This window comes from Jaculus jaculus, chromosome 10 (assembly GCF_020740685.1).
Source record: "Jaculus jaculus isolate mJacJac1 chromosome 10, mJacJac1.mat.Y.cur, whole genome shotgun sequence".
Classification (NCBI taxonomy): Eukaryota; Metazoa; Chordata; class Mammalia; order Rodentia; family Dipodidae; genus Jaculus; species Jaculus jaculus.
This window is the reverse complement of record NC_059111.1, coordinates 48880307-48900092: the sequence shown is the minus strand read 5'-3', so window position 1 is coordinate 48900092 and position 19786 is coordinate 48880307. Positions and strand designations below refer to the sequence as shown.

Here is a 19786-nt window from a genome sequence, read left to right as displayed (position 1 = left end):
TCAGCATAAAAAAATTATGGATATTTTTACATAAAACCCACTGTCACTTCCTACTTTGCTACATTTCTTTGCTGTCTTATACAAATACAAAAAAAAAAAAAAAAAACCTCAAAGGTGTTTGGGCCCCCTCTTTTTGCTCATAATCCAGACCATCTGATCTCATTTCTAATCCTTTGTTGCTCATACCACAAAACCTAATGAGTATTCACAACTGTTCTTGATACTTGGGCTTATTACATTGCTTTATCACCTCACCAATCATTTTCCTTCCTTCAGACACTACTTTCTCTTAGCTGGCACCCAACTTCCCAGTTTTCTAATGTTTCCCTACCTAAGTCCTCATCTATCTGCTGTGTAGCACCTCTTGTTAAAAAATATTTGTCTTGGGCTGGAGAGATGGCTTAGCGGTTAAGTGCTTGCCTGTGAAGCCTAAGGACCCCGGTTCAAGGCTCAGTTCTCCAGGACCCACGTTAGCCAGATGCACAAGGGGGCGCACGTGTCCGGAGTTCATTTGCAGTGCCTGGAAGCCCTGGCACGCCCATTCTCTCTCTCTCTCCCTCTTTCTCTCTGTGTCTGTAGCTCTCAAATAAATAAATAAATAAATAACCAAAAAAAAATTTAAAAAAATATTTGTCTACATTTAGGACACAGTCTTATCTTTCAAGACCATGATTTCTCCCCCACCACTCCTCAAAAATAAAATTCACTACTGTAATTGACATTAGGAATAATTCTACCCAAACCTCTTTTCTGAGCTTTAGTCTGATGTACAGACGTGCACTCAGGACATTTCTGCTCACTGGCTCCATCACTTTTGGACTATCCAGATGCCTAGATGATCTATTGTTCCCACTACTTTTCCCCCTCAGAATTTGAATTATCTGTTAATTTTCTCTCTCACAAATTGTCTTCTCCCAAGGTAGGAATTTCAAAATTAAATAGTATTTCTCAATTCCTCCCTCTGACATAACCCATATAGAGTTTGTTTGTAAGTTTTGTCAATTATGATTCTAATTTGAATCACACAAACATTCATTTCTCATCATTTCTACTGCCAATATTTTGGTACAAAATATTCACATTGTTTTGGCAAAATAATACTAAAATTCTTCATCAAATCATGAAACAAAGAATCTGCTCTTCTTTGATATACAAGATTTGCTCAGCAGAAATGTCTTTTATAGATTTTGGAAATAATACCTTAAAGTACTGTACACTAAAATTTAGAGAGAGATGACTAGGTGTGCTTACTTTCCTTTTCCTCTCCCCTTGTCCTGTAATAGATCTTGACCTTCATATGATAGATGCTCCTCTCTACTGGGCGAGGAATGGGACATCCTTATCTCTGCAGACAAAGGAGCACAGAAGAATCAAACAAACCAGCTTTGACATGCTATCCTCACCTTTTTTATCATTAGATCATACTTTACTACCTAGTCATAGTCCTCCAGAACTATCTTCCTGGCCATGTAAAGGAGAATTCAAAATTAATAGCTTTTCATGTGTCTTTGAAACTTTGTCTATAATATCATATTATATATATAGCCTATACTATATTATATATATTATATATATCATCATATCATATCATAAATATCATAAGGCTTCCATGTCATATATAACTAGTGTTAAATCTCTGTGCTTCTCTTTAGTTAAAAGTACCTTTGAATTTAAATTTCAAGTGAGAGCTCAGCCTGCTGGACTGTGATCCCTACTCTTAGGAGGTAAAGGCAAGAGGATAAGGAATTCACTCTACTTAGGGAGTTTAAGACCAACTTGAGCTACCTGAGCCTATGTCTCAAAAATAAACAAATAAATAGGCAACTAATTTCCAAGTAAATGTTTAAGTGACATACTTAACTCTAAAAGGGAGTTTTATGTTTTCCAGCTAGATACTAGTTCCTGTTACTATTTAGTGAGTGTCATTACATTCAAATTATCTGTTAACTCTTATTGTATAGTTTTTAAGGAATGCATATAAAAACATTCTAGGTTCCTAGCTATGCTTAATGAATAATAGAATGTAGAAATTTATAGTCAGATTATATTCTGTTTTGAGTAAATCAGAATACCTGCATTTTTCTGCATTCTGTTTCTTAGTTTTATTAGTTAACTGTGTTATTTTTTTTTAAATTTTTTTTGGTCATTTTTTATTTATTTATTTGAGAGTGACAGACACAGAGAGAAAGACAGATAGAGGGAGAGAGAGAGGATGGGCGCGCCAGGGCTTCCAGCCACTGCAAACGAATCCAGTCGCGTGTGCCCCCTTGTGCATCTGGCTAACGTGGGACCTGGGGTACTGAGCCTTGAACCGGGGTCCTTAGGCTTCACAGGCAAGTGTTTAACCGCTAAGCCATCTCTCCAGCCCAACTGTGTTATTTTTATGTTAAGATTTTCTTTATGCCCTATAACCATAATTTCTGTATGGTTTAATTTGGGCTTTATATTTTTTCAATGGGAAATTCAACTCTTATCTCAAAAGGAATAAGAGAAAATTTATTCTTGACCCAAGTGACTGTGTCCCAGGAATATGGATACAGTTTGCCCAAATAAAAGGTTCTACCATAAAAGGCTTGTGAGACATATAATCAGTTACAAACAAAGATGACAATTCAAAAGCATTTACCAAATTCATTAGCTTTGTACAGCAGGTAGGAGGATTATTTTACTATATCATACATTTGGTTTTATTTTCTTTATTTCCTTTCTCTATGAAAATGATGTGTATGGACTCCTGGTGTACATGCTGCAGTTATTTTCTACTTCGTAGAAATTATACAACTAAGCCTTCAAGAAGGTCTTTGATGTAATCAAAATTAAAGGAACTATGAAATTTGTCACTTTATTTAAAACTAATGATGTTTGGCAGTGAGCTAAAGAAGTATAAATGAAATTTTAGGAGTCTGAAATTATGATACACCCTTATTCCCAGTACTCTGGAGGATAAAACACATTGGTTTGCTGTGAATTCCAGAACAGCTTGGGCTACATAGCAAGTATCAGAGCAGCCAATAGCCAGAGCTCCATAGCCAGACGCTTTTTCAACCACCACCTCATTTACACAAAGAAATTTTATTAGAAATTCCATTTTGTTGTGTTTGTAATCCTAGCTGACTTTGAATTGCCTGTGTATCACAGGATGGCCTTGAAGTTCAGATTTTCCTGTCTCTACCTTACTAGTAATAAAGAAATCTGTGTCCACTAAGCCCAATTTATGCGGTGGTTGGGAATCAATCCCACTGCTTCATGAATGCTAGGCAAGTACTATGCTATCTGAGCTGCAATCACAGGCTTTTTATTTTACTTTTTTAAAAACTTGGCTTACCTTTCTCTCACTTGCATTGTAGTGGAATCTGCAAGGTAGGGGCCAACATGCCATCATCTGCTATCTTTTATACAATACCAGGTTTGCCAACATGCTATTTAAATTTTGAAACATATTTTCAAAGATTTCCAAGATGAAACATGTAAAATGTTATATAATAAAGCAATCCTGCCATCAGAGTCAGAATATCCATTTTGATAAATAGTATTCTTGCTCTGTGCAAACCCATATGTATGATAAAGACATACTCAACATAGCTATTTTAAGCCCTTGAAATGTCCTGAAAACCTTTTAGAAAACTTTGTATTTATATTAGTATTGGCACTCTGTTACTTGGTGACCATGATAGCTTACAATCAGTGAAATCTAATAAATCTTACAATTCCACACTCAGATGTAAAGATTGGAGGTGCTTATGTTCTGAAGCATTTGGGTCTTGAAATAAATATTTAATTGCTCACTGGAGGGGAATATATTGTGGCATCTCAGCTAAAATAAATCAAAAGTATATGCTTTATAGTTTTGATACTAAATTCTTTTTCATAATTCTGTACTGAGTGAAAATGACCAAATCATATATTTGAAATGACATGTCCTTATTTCTGTAGCTAGAAGGGAAACGAAATGTTCTGACAAAAAAATATCAATGTTTCTCTTCTTTTATTACCATAGAGGTTAATCCTGAGGCTTCTTAGAAATTTCATTTCAGAGTTTCTCTTGAAATTGTGCTTCATAATATTATTTTATTAATTTAATAACCTAGATCTAAATATAAAATATGTCTCTTCAGAGGTCTTTCTTCCTTTCTTTTCTGGGAGCCCATGCAGGAATCTGATCATGAAGTGGGGAAAACTTGAAGGGTATTTAAAATGTAAAGGAGACATTCCAGGAAAATAAAATAATTAAAATTATAAAGGAAGGGCCAAAGCTTAAAAAGAAACCTAAGAGGTAGTTAGAGTGCAAAAAATGAAAAAGAAAATGAAAATTTCTTTCCCTTATTCCACCAGACAGGCTTTACTGGTGCTGGGGCCCTGTGTACAAGGGGAGGAGGAATGAGCAGCCAAGAAGCCCTTGCACCCAGGGCATAGTAGAAGAAGAATTTCACTCCAAAGGCATAGTAGGGGTCTTCTAAAAAATCATAGAAGAAAACTTCCCCCAAACAGGGAAAGAGGTGCCAATGCAGATACAGGAAATATTTAGAACACCAGCCAAACAAAACCTGGAAAGAATTTCTCATTGCCATATTATAATCAAACTACCAAACACAAAAACCAATGAAAAAAATATTGAAAGCAGTCAGAGAGAAAAATCAACTTATCTACAAAGGCAAGCCTATCAGGATTACACAGGTTACTCAACACAAACTTTAAAATATTTTATAAAATATTTTTGATTTATTTATTTGAGAGCGACAGACACAGAGAGAAAGACAGATAGAGGGGGAGAGAGAGAATGGGCGTGCCAGGGCTTCCAGCCTCTGCAAACAAACTCCAGATGCGTGCACCCCCTTGTGCATCTGGCTAACGTGGGAACTGGGGAACCGAGCCTCGAACCGGGGTCCTTAGGCTTCACAGGCAAGCACTTAACTGCTAAGCCATCTCTCCAGCCCTCAACACAAACTTTAAAAGCCAGAAGGAGAGACTCCAAATTAACAAAATTCAAAATGAAAAAGGAGAGATCACAACAGCCATAAGTGAAATTGGCAGAATCATCAGGACTTATTTCAAAAACCTCTACTCCACAAAACTGGAAAATGTGGAGAAGATGGATAAATTCCTGGATGCATATCATCTACCAAAGCTAAACTCAGAGCAGATTAATCACCTCAATGAACGCATCACACTCACAGAGATTGAAAAAGTAATAAAAAACCTCCCAAAAAAGAAGAGTCCAGGACCAGATGGATTCCCAGCTGAATTTTATCAAACCTTCATGGAAGAACTCAAACCAATCTTTCTAAAACTGTGCCACAACATTGAAGAACAGGGAAAGCTACCCAACTCCCGCTATGAAGCCAGTATCACCCTAATCCCAAAACCAGGCAGAGATGCCACAAGAAAAGAAAACTACTGGCCTATTTCCCTAATGAACATAGATGCAAAGATCCTCAACAAAATACTCACAAACTGAATCCAACAACACATCAAAAGCATTATCCACCTTGACCAAGTGGGATTTATCCCAGGAACACAAGGGTAGTTCAACATACGAAAAGCTGGCAATGTAATTCACCACATAAACAAGATTAAACATAAAACCCACATGATCATTTCAATAGATGCAGAAAAGGCCTTTGACAAGATACAACATCACTTCATGATCAAAACTTTGGAGAGAATCAGCATGGCCAGTCCACATCTTAACATAATAAAGGCAATATACAAAGCTCCAAAGGCCCAAATAATACTTAATGGAGAGAGACTGGAGGAATTCCCATTGAGATCAGGAACAAGACAGGGATGTCCTCTCTCACCTCTGCTTTTCAATATAGTTCTGGAAGTCCTAGCCCAAGCAATAAGACAGGAGAAGGAAATAAAAGGGATACAATTTGGAAAGGAAGAAGTTAAGTTAGCTCTATTTGCTGATGACATGATTGTATATGTAAGAGACTCGAGACACTCCATGCCAAAACTCCTGAAGGTGATTAACTACTATAGCAAAGTAGCAGGATACAAAATCAATGCACAAAAATCGGTAGCATTTCTGTATGCAAATGACAAAGACACAGAAAAAGAAATAAAAGACATAGTCCCATATTCAATAGCAACAAAAAAAAAATAAAATACCTTGGAATAACGTTAACCAAGGGAGTAAAAGATCTATACAACGAAAATATAAAAACTCTCAAAAAAGAAAATGAGGAGGACTTGAGAAAATGGAAAGACCGCTCATGCTCCTGGATAGACAGAATTAACATTGTGAAGATGGCAATCCTACCAAAGGCAATAGATAGATTTAACGCAATTCCAATGAAAATCCCTACAGTGTTCTTCACAGAGATAGAAAAAAAATGTTCTCAAATTTCATATGGAAAGGCAGAAGGCCTCGCATATCCAAACATATCCTCAGCAAAAGAAATACATCTGGTGGCATCACCATACCTAATCTAAAGCTATACTACAAAGCTATAGTAATAAAAACAGCATGGTACTGGCATAAAAACAGGAGTATAGACCAATGGAATAGACTTGAGGACCCGGATTTTGGGTCCAGCAACTATAGCTACTTGATATTTGACAAAGGCCCAAACAATATAGGCTGGAAAAAAAATAGCATCTTCAACAAATGGTGCGGGACAAACTGGATAACCACATGCAGGAAACTAAAACTTGATCCACACATTTCACCATGCACTACACTCAAATCCAAATGGATGAAAGACCTCAACATAAGACCAGAGACTCGAAAACTACTGGAAGATAATTTAGGAAGTACTTTCCATGATATAGGAAAAAGACTTCCTGAACAAAACCCCAGTGACTCAAGTTCTTAAACAATCACTCAACCAATGGGATCATATGAAACTGAAGAGTTTCTTTACAGACAAGCATATAAGAAGCAAAGCCAATTGAATACCCACAGAGTGGGAGAAAATATTTGCAGGTTATCCAAATGATAGAGGCCTTATTTCTAGAATTTACAAAGAACTCAAAAGTCTAAACAATAAGAAGACAAATACCCCACTCACAAAATGGGGTGCAGAGTTGAACAGGCAATTCACAGAGGAAGAAATACAAATGGCAAGCACACACTTATGAAAATGTTCATCATCCCTAATCATCAGAGAAATACAAATTAACACAACTATGAGATTCCACCCTACCCTAATAAGGATAGCCAACATCAAAAAGTCAAATGAAAATAAATGCTGGCGAGGATGTGGAGAAGCAGGGACACTCATTCACTGTTGGTGGGAATGCAGGATGGTACAACCACTCTGGAAAGCAATATGGAGACTCCTAAAAAAGCTGACTATAGAAATACCAACAGACCCAGTTATACCCTTACTGGGCATCTACTCTAAAACCTTCAAACCAAAGGCCAGAGAGATTTGCTCAACCATGTTTGTAGCGGCTCAGTTCGTAATAGCTAAAAGCTGGAATCAACCAAGATGTCCATAATTAGAAGAATGGATAACAAAGATGTGGTATATCTACACTATGGAATTCTATACAGCAGTATGAAAAAACAACACAAAGAAATTTGAGGAAAAATGGTTGAACCTGGAACAGATCATTCTCAGTGAACTTACCCAATCACAGAAAAAAAAAAATCAACACATAGTCTCACTTATCTACAACACCTAACCTGAATCTACCCAAGATACCTTGCATACTCAGCAAGCACCTCATGGACTAGACAATAGGATGGAAGGAAGGGCGGGGAGGGCATCAAAGGGTGGAAAACAGTAATCTGGACCCAAACGGCATTGGTACCATAAAATTCTTCTTCCTAAAAGTCAGACCAAATGGCTGAACCTTCACTATACCTTTACAGGAAACACCTGAACCACAAGACACAGGAGAGAGTAGGATCAAGTCTAACCTAAATCTTCTACATCTTCCCTCCCCCCCTCTCCCCCTCTCCCCTCTATCTCTCTCCTCTCTAACTCTTGTATATTAGTTATGTTTTTCCTCAATTTATTAGTGGGCACTGACCTGTAACCCCCGCTTCCAGCTTGAGGCTACCATCCATAATGAGCTTTTGATCAGAGAAACCTACAAGGTTTCCCAAAACAATGACAGACTTCTGTCAGAGTACTTGATGACCCACCAAAGGCCAGTGGTAAGACCCTATTGCTGAAGACTCCATATGCAGCTGATACCCAAAATTGAACACCATGGCTGGAAGCCAGGAGAGAGTCAGTCTTGTCTAGTGCAGAAGGTGCTACATGGGCGACTGGGGGAAACGACCAATATCTGTCCAAGCAACTCATTGTCTAATCTAATTAGCAACAAATAACCTGACGTGATGCCCACACAAGTGCAATAGTGGCACACAGCCATGGTGAGGAACCAACTACTCTTAATTTGACTAAGTGATCCACTCAGTGGTACTAGAACCATAGCTGGAGCTGGGAAACAAGTCAGAACCATACCCAAACACAAGCCCACTCTACAATATCAAGCTATCATCAATCATGGGGTACAAGAGGGCCTACACCTATCAATCTGTTTACCAAAAAAGTAAGTGTTATTTCAATTTTCTGGGTGCTAACTTACTCTCCATTGGAGAATCTGCTTCTCTTTTTCAGATAGATGCAGATCCTATGGAGAGAGCTGCCCCAACATACCTCAAAAGGGGCCCAACTGAAACTAAGAACAATTGGTGAAACAAGCAAGGGTGATGTTTTCCTGTGAACCAGATACCAGCACAAAGGGGAAGGAGATCAACGCAGAGAAAAATCAACTCCTACCAAATCAGAGAGCCAGAGTCTCAGAGGCCCTCAACACCTCAGCACTGAAGCAGACCAGAAATGAACCGAACATGGCTCAGCGAAATTTTGCGGAAGAGGGAGCGGAAAGAATGTCAGAGTCACATGTTGGGTCATGATTTGCAGAGACATTTAGCATACCAATAACTGGGACTAACTCCACAATGCACAACCCATTTACATCAACAAGGAGGGTCTAATGGGAGGGGGTAGATCATAGATGAGCCTAAACAATGGTACCAAGCTGCCTGTATTTGATGAAAAGAAAACTAATAAATCAAATAAAAATAATATAAAATTAAAAAATGAAAGTGTTATCAGCCAGTCAAAAAAAAAAAAAGCCAGACGGGCATGGAGTGATGTATTCCAAGTCCTGAAAGATAACAACTGTCAAACAATGTTATTCATCCTGCAAAAGTATACATTCAAATATAGGGAGAAATAAGGACATTCCATTACAAAAACAAGCTAAAACGTATTTGAAGGTAAAACCATCTGTACGGAAAATACTTGAAAGAATCCTACATGTTGAAGAAAAGAAAAAAAAATCACACATATAAGGAATCAGGAGAAAACAAACAATACCCAAATACTAGTTAACAGAAAAGTGCAAAGGTAAACCTGGAAGAACTACAAAAGAATGGCAAAAATGAATACACACTTTTCAATATTATCTCTTAATATCAACGGCCTCAATGCCCCAACAAAAGGCATAGGTTCACAGACTGGGTTAAAAAGCAGGATCCGTTCTACCTAGCTACAAAGGATGGACACTACCTTCGGGTTAAAGGTTGGATAATGGTGTTCCAAGCAAATGGACCTAGAAAACAACCAGGAGTTGCTATCCTAATATCTGAAAAAGTAGACTTCAGTCCAACATTAGTTAAGAAGCATAAGGAAAGTCACTTTATATTGATTAAAGGCACCCTCCAACAGGAGGACAATACACTCCTAAAACATATATGCACCTAACATGGGTGCTGGCAAATTCACCAAACAAATGCTGTTAGAACTAAGGTCACAGATAACAACAAACACAGTGGTAATGAGTGACTACAACACCCCACTCTCAATTGACAGGTCATCCTGGGAAAAAAGTAAGCAGAGAGGCATCTGGACTAAATGAGGTCATAGAAGGAATGGACATAACAGATATATACAGTGCCTTTCATCGAAATGCTGCAGAATATACATTCTTTTCAGCAGCACATGAAATATTCTCTAATATAGACCATATATTAGGACACAAAGCAAATCTCAACAAATACAGGGAAATTGAAATAATTCCTTGCATCGTATCTGACCACAATGGAATCAAACTACAAATCAACAGCAAGAAAGGCTATAGAGCATACACAAAATCATGGAAATTAAACAACACACTACTAAATGATAAAGGGGTCAATGAAGAAATCAAGAAAGAAATAAAAAAAAAAAGATTATGGAGTCAAACAATAATGAGAGCACAACATAACAAAAATCACTAGGACACAATGAAGACAGTCCTTAGAGGTAAATTTATAGCTTTAAGTGCCTATATTAAGAAATTAGAAAGGTTGCAAATAAATGACTTAATGCTTCACCGTAAAGCCTTGGAGATGGAACAAGGCAAACCAAAAGTCAGTAGATGGGAAGAAATAATAAACATTAGGGCAGAAATTAATGAAATAGAAACAATCCAAAGAATCAATGAAACAAAGAGTTGGTTTTCTGAAAGGATAAAAAAGATTGATAAACTCTTACCAAATTTGACCAAAAGAAAGAGAGAAGAGACACAAATTAATAAAATTAGTGATGAAAAAGGTAACATCACAACAGATGCCAGAAAAATTGAAAAAATCATAGGGACATACTATAAAAGCACATACTTTACAAAGTATGAAAATCTGAAAGACATGGATGATTTCCTTGATTTATATGACCTTCCTAAATTAAACCAAGACTAGATTAATTAGTTAAAGAGACCTATAAAAAACATAGAGATCCAAATAGTTATCAAAAATCTCCCATCTAAAAAAATGCCCAGGCTCAGATGGATTCACTGCTGAATTTTACCAGACCTTCAGGGAAGAACTAATGCCTTTGCTTCCTAAGCTTTTCCATAAAATATAAAAAGAAGGAATCCTACAAAATTCCTTCTATGAAGTCAGCAAGATCCTGATACCAAAACGAGGCAAAAATAGAACAAAAAAAGAAAATTACAGACCAATCTCCCTCATTAACATAGATGCAAAAATTCTCAACAAAATATTGGCAAACAGAATACAAGAATACATCAGAAAGATCATTCACCGTGACCAAGTAGGCTTTATCCCAGAGATGCAGGGATGGTTCAATATATGCAAATCCATAAATATTATTCATTATATAAATGGACCGAAGGACAAAAAACATATATCTCATTAGATGCAGAGAAAACGCTTGACAAAATCCAACATCCCTTCATGATAAAAGCCCTATAGAGGCTGTGAATAGAAGGAACATATCCCAATATAATAAAGGCTATTTGTGACAAGCCTACAGCCAACATATTACTAAATGGTGAAAATCTGGAAACTTTTCCACTAAAATCAGGAATAAGGCAAAGGTGTCCACTGTCCCCACTTCTATTTAATATAGTATTTGAAGTCTCAGCCATAGCAATAAAGCAAGAGATGCACATAAAAGGGATACAAATTGGAAGGGAAGAAATCAAGTTTCCATTATGTGCAGATGACATGATTCTATATAGAAACGACCCTAAAGACTCTACCAGCAAAATGTTAGAGCTGATAAACACCTACAGTCATGTAGCAGGATACAAAATAAATACACAGAAATCAGTAGCCTTCATATATGCTAACAACAAACACACAGAGGATGAAATCATGGAATCACTCCCATTCACAATTGCATCAAAGAAAATAAAGTACCTTGGAATAAATCTAACCAAGGAAGTAAGTAAAGAAGCTCTACAATGAGAACTTTAAAACACTCAAGTGAGAAATTGCAGAAAACACTACGAAATGGAAAAACATCCCTTGTTCCTGTATTGGAAGAATCAATATTTTGGAAATGGCAATCTTACCAAAAGCAATCTGCGCATTAAATGCAATCCCCATCAAAAACCCCAAGGCATCCTTCATGGAAATAAGAAAACACAATCCAAAAATTCAGTTGGAATCACAAAAAAAAACCTTGAATATCTGAAATAATACTGAGCAACAAGTATAAAGCAGGAAATATCACCATACCTCATTTTAACCTACAATACAGATCCATAGTAAAAATACGGCATGTTACTGGCACAAAAGCAGATATGTAGATCAATGGAACAGAATAGAGGATCCAGATGTAAGTCCACGTAGCTATAGCCACCTGTTATTCGATAAAAATGCCAAAAATACTCACTGGAGAAAAGACAGCCTCTTCAGCAAATGGGGCTGGGAAAACTGTATATGTATCTGTAGAATGATGAAAACCAATTCTTCTCTCTCTGCATGCACAAGAATTAAATCCAAATGGACTAAAGACCTTAACATCAGACTTGAAACTCTGAAATTGCTAGAGGAATAAGTAGGGGAAACCCTTCAACATACTGGTCTTGGGAATGACTTTCTGAATATAATCCCAATTGCTCAGGCAATAAAACCACAGATCAACCACTGGGACCTCATGAAATTACAAAGATTTTATACTGCAAAGGACACTGAATAAAGCAATGAGGCAACCTACAAAATGGGAAAAAAATCTTTGCCAGCTATATATCTGATAGAGGATTAATATCTAGGTTATACAAAGAACTCAAAAAGTTAAGTAATAAGAAATCAAACAAGCCAGTTAAAAAATGGGCTATGGGGCTGGAGAGATGGCTTAGCGGTTAAGCGCTTGCCTGTGAAGCCTAAGGACCCCGGTTCGAGGCTCGGTTCCCCAGGTCCCATGTTAGCCAGATGCACAAGGGGGCGCACGCATCTGGAGTTCGTTTGCAGAGGCTGGAGGCCCTGGCGCGCCCATTCTCTCTCTCCCCCTCTATCTGTCTTTCTCTCTGTGTCTGTCGCTCTCAAATAAATAAATAAAAATTTAAAAAAAAAAAGTTTAAAAAAATGGGCTATGGAGCTTAATAGAGACTTCTCAAAAGAAGAAGTACAGATGGCATATAAGCATCTAGAAAAATGTACTACATCACTAGTCATCAGGGAAATGCAGATTAAAACTACATTGAGAATCTATCTCACTCCTGTCAGATTGGCTACCATCATGAAAACAAATGATTATAAATGCTGGTAGGGATGTGGAAAGAGGAACCCTTCTACACTGCTGGTGGGAATGCAATCTGGTTCAGCCATTGTGTAAATCAATGTGGAGGTTCCTAAGACAGCTAAAGATTGATCTACCTTATGACCCAGATGTAGCACTTCTAGGCATATATTTTAAGGACTCATCCAATTTCCTTAGAAGTATGTGCTCAACCATGTTTATTGCCTCTCATTTCATAATAGCTAGGAAATGGAACCAGCCTAGATGTACCTCAACTGATGAGTGGGTAATGAAGATGTGGCATATTTATGCAATGGAATTCTACTCAGCAGTAAGGAAAAATGAAGTTATAAAATTTGAAGGAAAATGGATGGATCTGGAAAGGATTATACTAAGTGAGGTAACCCAGGCCCAGAAAGCCATGTTCTCCTTCAGATGTGTATCCTAGCTACAGATGATTGGGCTTCTGTGTGAGAAGGAAAAAAACTCAGTAGCATAGACCAGTAAGTTGAAAAGGAGATATAAGGGAAGAGAAAGGAAGGGAGGAGGGTACTTAATAGGTTAGTATTGTATATATGTAAGTAGAAGAATAGATAAATGGGGGTGAAAAGGTCCAAAGTGAGGTCAGGGGAAGACATTCAGTAAAGGAAAGGTGGAGGGAGGGCTAATCAAAATTTAAGAGGATGCAAGTAAATCACATGTAATCCTCTGGTTTCGGACAATGGAGCACTCAGGAGCTATAGATTTTTGTTAGAAAATTTTCAGTGCCTGGGATGGGATACATCCATTGAGTTGTTGGCCAGGGAGGTCCCTGATGCCCCCCAAACGTTATAGGCCATTGCTGAAGCCCTTGGTTTCTCACCAGGAATTGATGGTAAGGCCCTATTGCTGAAGACTCCACATACTTGGGCTGCAAGGCCACTAAAAAATCCTGCTGGAAATGAGCTGATAACCTCCTCCATGTAGACTAGCTGACAGAAAGCTGGAAGAAGCCATTTTACATGTAGTTCAATGGGAGAAAGATACACCACCAGTGAAGATACTCAACAGTGGACACTGCAAGCCATATAATTGGCAAGCCAGGCCAAATGAGCCAACGGGTGCAATAGTGGCACATCTGTCATGGTGGAAACCAGCTGCCCTCCAACTGGCCTGGAGGACAGCTCTGTGGGGGGGAATTCATCCCTGGTACTGAAAATTTAAAATAGGGGTAGTCATGAGGCCTAGGGGTGTAACATCTGCTGATGTCTGGATTAGTGTACATACTATGCTTATCAAACTGCCCAGTTAGTACTTCTCTTAATATTTACACCCTTATATTAACGCTACTCTCACTTTGGATAGAGAATCTTCTCTGTTCAGATGGCAGTGACCTTTGGATGACTCAGAAGGTATTATAGTGCTGGAAAGAAGTGACTGGAGTACTAAGTAACATCTCGATCACATCTTCCAAGCTTCAGTGTCTAATGCAGAATAGGTGGTGAAAAGAATGTAAGAGCTAAAGGAAGTGTAGGACTCCTTACAACATGCTCCTCCAGACACAACATGGCCTGCATATCCATGACCTCACAGTGCCTGACACTACCTACACAAGACCATCATAAGAGGAGGAAAAGATCATGACATCAAAATAAAAGACAGACTGATTGAGATGGGGAGGAGTTATGATGGAGAATAGAATTTCAAAGTGTAAAGTGGGGAGGGGGAGGGAGGGTATTACCATGGGATATTTTTTATAATCATGGAAAATGTTAATAAAAATTGTGAAACAATAGAACAGAGAAGCACAATAACATCCTCCCTTTCCAAGTCCACCTATTGGGTCCTGATAATGAGGTTTAGGTTTAAACAGAAGAGAAGAGGTATATATTATTAAGCATTCCTGGACAGAGAGTAGTCCAACCCATCGTGGATTTATCATTGTCTGATATCCTTCTCTTCTGCAAGGTAGTCTGACAAGTTGTCAGACTGCCTCTGGGTATCATAGGGCCCTAGTCTTTTCTTACATCTTAGGACATGCCAATTTCATATAGTTTATTGTTGCAATATTCTAGTTACAGAAGTGAGAGACAGAAACATTTTTAAGTTTATATTATTTTCTTTTTTACCAAGCCAGCTACACAGCTGCTAGATATTACATTAGGAAATTAAAATGGAATTTCATCTACTCTGGTAAAGTCATGTGTCCCATGATATTAGGTGGACTCTGGTTTCAGTTTAATTTTGGTATTTACTAACTGGCAATTTTCTTACCTTTGTAGGTTTTCATTTTCTCTTCATATGTTGTAATAATGCATGCTATCTTAATGTTTGTGATGAGGACTGCATGATGTGATATTTTTTCCACATTAGATAATCAATATGTTGACACTACATTGCTACCACCATTGTTTATAGCTTGATTTTACTACAGATATATAGATTTAGTTTTGGGGTGGCAAGTATTTAAAACAAACAATTAAATGAAGTTGATAGCAGACATCATGTAGTGCTACAGATTTCGTCAGTTCTCGGGACCTTATCTAGAAGAATTCAAAACACCAAGGAAGCATCCAAAAGCAGGTTCATTAAAGCTTACTTGCAAGGGATGGACTGAGAGCACAGCCACAGAACCACAGGTTACTCACTGTCTATTAACTTTCTCTACTGCGTTTTGCCATGCCACTTTCTGTACATTCTGACTGGTGCACAATTTTTTTTTTAATTTGATCTCCCTCTAATGTATGTTTGTATATGTAAACAGTCTAAAAAAATTTGTTGCATTTGTCACTTATTACTATCTCTGGTGTCTATGAATTATCCTCAAGATGTACTGTCACCACCACTGAATTAAGATTAAATGTCAGGGAATTTAAACTGGATGAATGAATAGGAATTGTGGCCTGATTTCTTGACCTCCATTGGTTTTTCATTGTTCACATCTATGACCTACTCAATGCATACCATCTCAATACATATGCATAACTCTTAGGAATGATGGTATATGGAGAGATAGCAGGTATCTGATGAAAACAGCCTTGGCTCTACACCCATTATGTTCCCCACCTTTTGGCTGCTTTGATTACATGCTCAAGGCAAAATCTCATTTATCCATATCATCAGGCAAGGAGAATGAGTCTACTGATTATGATTTCCTTTTTTCCAAGTCTGTCAAGAAGCTTAAGGCTTAATTTAGTGCTTAATTATGGTATTGCAGGCTCCATAACAGTTATCTTTCTCTTTATTCTAAAGAGATTCATTTTAATTATTATTGCTGAAACATTTATTTTAACTGTCCCTGTTCAATAGACATTTTACAGTTTGCTCCAAGAGTGCAAGTAAGCATCTTAAAAGACTTATGCCTCTTGCTGTGAGTTTGAGGCCACCCTGTAACCACATAGTGAATTTCAGGTCAGCCTGGGCTAGAGTGAGACCCTACCTCAAAGAAAGAGAGAGAGAGAGAGAGAAGAGGGACTGGGTTAATAATAGTATCCGAAGGATTTAGATAAGTAAACATAGTAACAGTGATTATTTTACTAAGAAGGTAGTTTAAGAATCCCAAGAGCTGGGCGTTGTGGCGCACGCTTTTAATCCCAGCATTTGGGAGGCAGAGGTAGGAGGATCGCCAAGAGTTCAAGGCCACCCTGAGACTACATAGATAATTCCAGGCCAGCCTGGAGCAGAGTGAAACCCTACCTCAAAAAAAAAAAAAAAAAGAAAGAAAGAAATAAAAAAGAATCACATTATTCTTACCATATACGCAGAATTAGGCAAATCATTATTTAAGCAAATATTCAGTGAATACATCTTTATATCAAGTACTTGTCCATAAGATAGATAAGATTCCAGTTTCATTTGCTTAATATGACCAACAATAAAGAATTAAATGGGGCTGGAAAAATGGCTCAGTGGTTAAGAGACTAGCCTGCAAAGCCAAAGGACCTAGGTTCAGTTCCCCAGACCCCATCTAAGCAAGATGTACATGCATCTGGAGTTTGTTTGCAGAGGCTAGAGGCCCTGGCATGCCCATTCTCTCACTATCTGCCTTTCTCTCTCTCTGCTTTTTTTTCTCTCAAATAAATAAAAAAAAATATATTTAAAAAAATAATTAAGTGAACAGAAATTTAATAGTGAAGAATGGGCTCAAGTGATGGCTTAGCAGTTAAGGTGTTTGCCTGCAAAGCCAAAGGACCTTGGTTTGATTACCCAGGACCCACATAAGCCAGATGCACAAGAGGTCATACGCGTCTGGGGTTCATTTGCAGTGGAGGCCGTGGCGCACCCATTCTCTCTCTCCCTCTCTCTCTTATCTCTCTGAAATAAATAATAAGTAAAAATAAAGTTTAAAAAAAATTATGCCTCATATGTTTGATTGGAAGAAGAATTTTGAAAAGAAGAAATCCAATACAGCTTTTCAAAGACAAGTTTATTGATATCTATACACCAAATACAGTCATAAAAATGACTGGTTAAATATCAAGGAGGGCCTCACTAACATCAAGGAAAGTTGTAGTTAAAAGTTTTAAGGCATGGGAATTGGTAAATATATTGTTTCTCACAGAAATCACATTAATATTTAAGTAGTATATGAACTATTTTATCCTTTTGATTGATCGGTCAGTTTTATACCCTATTCTAGTTCCAAGAGTCCTTTCAATAAGTTTCTTAGAACAGTGACACCATAGTCAGCTTTCTATCATGCAATGAAATAATTCCTTTTATGCAATGAAATTTGAGTTCGAATGTATAAAGTAAGCTACCATGTTGAAATAAGATCACAACCCCAAAATATGTTGATTAATCATATATAATGTATCATGTAGCACTTTCAGGCCTGTTTTGTTTTCTACGTAAATCACTAGTTTGTCTTTAGCTTACAAATGATAAGTATTTAGAATTTTACTTTGATAGTTTTAAAACCCTTCAGGAGTACTTGAAGATTCTAGATTATTTTGTTATCACATCCAAACAACAGGTACCAACAAAATTTCAAAGAGGAAAAATTTCCTTAGGAGTCAGTCAGTTAGAACAGAACAGAACAGTAATTTTAGGACTTGACAAAGGCTCTTCCACCTTTCACCTGCCTATTAGGAAAAGCTCTGTAGGGTGAGTGGGGGATTGTCCTAGTGTATGAAGTCAAAAGATTGCATGATAGGCCTAGAGAGATGGCTCTAGCGGTTAAGGCATTTGCCTATAAAGCCTAACAACCCCAGTTCGATTTCTCAGTTCCCACATAAAGCCAGATGCACAAAGTGGAACATGCATCTGGAGTTAATTTGCAGAGGCTGGAAGCCATGCTGTACCTGTTCTCTCCCTCCCCCACTTCTCTCTCTCTGTGTCTCTTTGCTTGAAAATAAATAAATAAATAATATTTTTTAAAACTACAAAAAGGATCACATGTTTAAAATTGGAAAATTAATAGGAAATGATCTCCCCTCTCAGGCCAAAGAAATCAGCCAAGGTGACCAGTGGGATCACAGATATTGAAGATATCCTTTTTCTCAATTTCCCCAGTCAATAGAAATTAGGTAAATTGTTCTGAAATGATCAGTGGGATTGTGTCAATAATGCTTTGATATAATTTAAAGTGAGAATCAAATGAATCCTCCATGATAATATTTTAATATGTAATATAGAAACATAAAATATTTCTGCTAAAATAAACATCCCAATATATCAAAACAAGTTTCTGGATAATTGAGCTTTATAAGGGCTGTAGAAATATGTAATGTGCATATCATTCCTTTGAGATCATTGGTCAGGCCGGATGTTGTTTCACACACCAGTAGGAAATAGCTGAAGAGGTGGAGGCATGAGATCGCTGGTCCACATTTAATTTAAAAATTTTGTTAAGTGATAACATATTCTGTCCGTTTCTTCCACAAAAGTTTTAAAAATTGTCAGAAGTAACTATATGACATAAATGTTATATAATAGTACCATATTATTGTTCTCTTGACTAAGACAAAATACCTCATAAAGATCAATTTAAGGAAGGAAGGGGTTGTTTCAGTTTATAGTTCTAGGCAGCAGTCCATCAAAGCAGAGCATGGATGGTAGCAGAAACTTGAGACAGCTGGTCGCATTTTTGTAGGTAGGCTGAAGAGATTTCTCAGTGGATAAAGGACTTTCTACATAAGCATAAGCATTACCAGAGTTGAGATCCCTTTCTCCTATGTAAATGCTTGGTGGAAATGGTGGCCCACTTGTGACCCCAGTGTTCAAAAGAGGGGGAAAGAGGTCCTTGGGGCAAGCTTGCCATCTATATTGGCCAAATCAACAAGCTTTTCTGGACAGTGACTGAGAAAAATGCCTAATACTGACTTCTGTCCTCAACATGAATAAGCAAACATGTACGTTTACCTCCACACACTTTTAGGTTTACCTTGTATCATTGTGCTTAACATATAACTTAATAAACTTAAGTTTAGCATATAAAATTTAGATAATAATTTCATTTGATTTTCTGTCAGCTACTTTTATCCATTTATGTGTTTCTGGCTGTTAAATTTTTACTCAATGAATAAGCATGGAAATAGCCAAAATCTATAATATATGGAGGAGGATCCTGGCTTTCTCTTTCTTGTGGAGAGGAAATAGTGTTTGTAAAGGTTAATTAGGTGCTAATGCATTCCCTCATTCTTCTAAACTGGATATTAACTTTGAAATTACTTCATCCTTAAAATGTAAAATAAAAGATTCTTCATACTGATTTTCTTATGGGTTAAAGAAGCTAATATGATCAAAAGATGAATATGTTGATATTTTCCTTTTTCAAAATCATTTCCAGAATGATATGTTAACACATAGAT

General features: G+C 37.3%; 1 protein-coding gene across 4 annotated transcripts in view; it reads left to right on the top strand.

Moving 5' to 3' along the window:
- Window positions 1–19786, top strand: part of Cacna2d1 (calcium voltage-gated channel auxiliary subunit alpha2delta 1) — a 536404-nt gene that overhangs the window by 285378 nt on the left and 231240 nt on the right. The window lies entirely within an intron of this gene.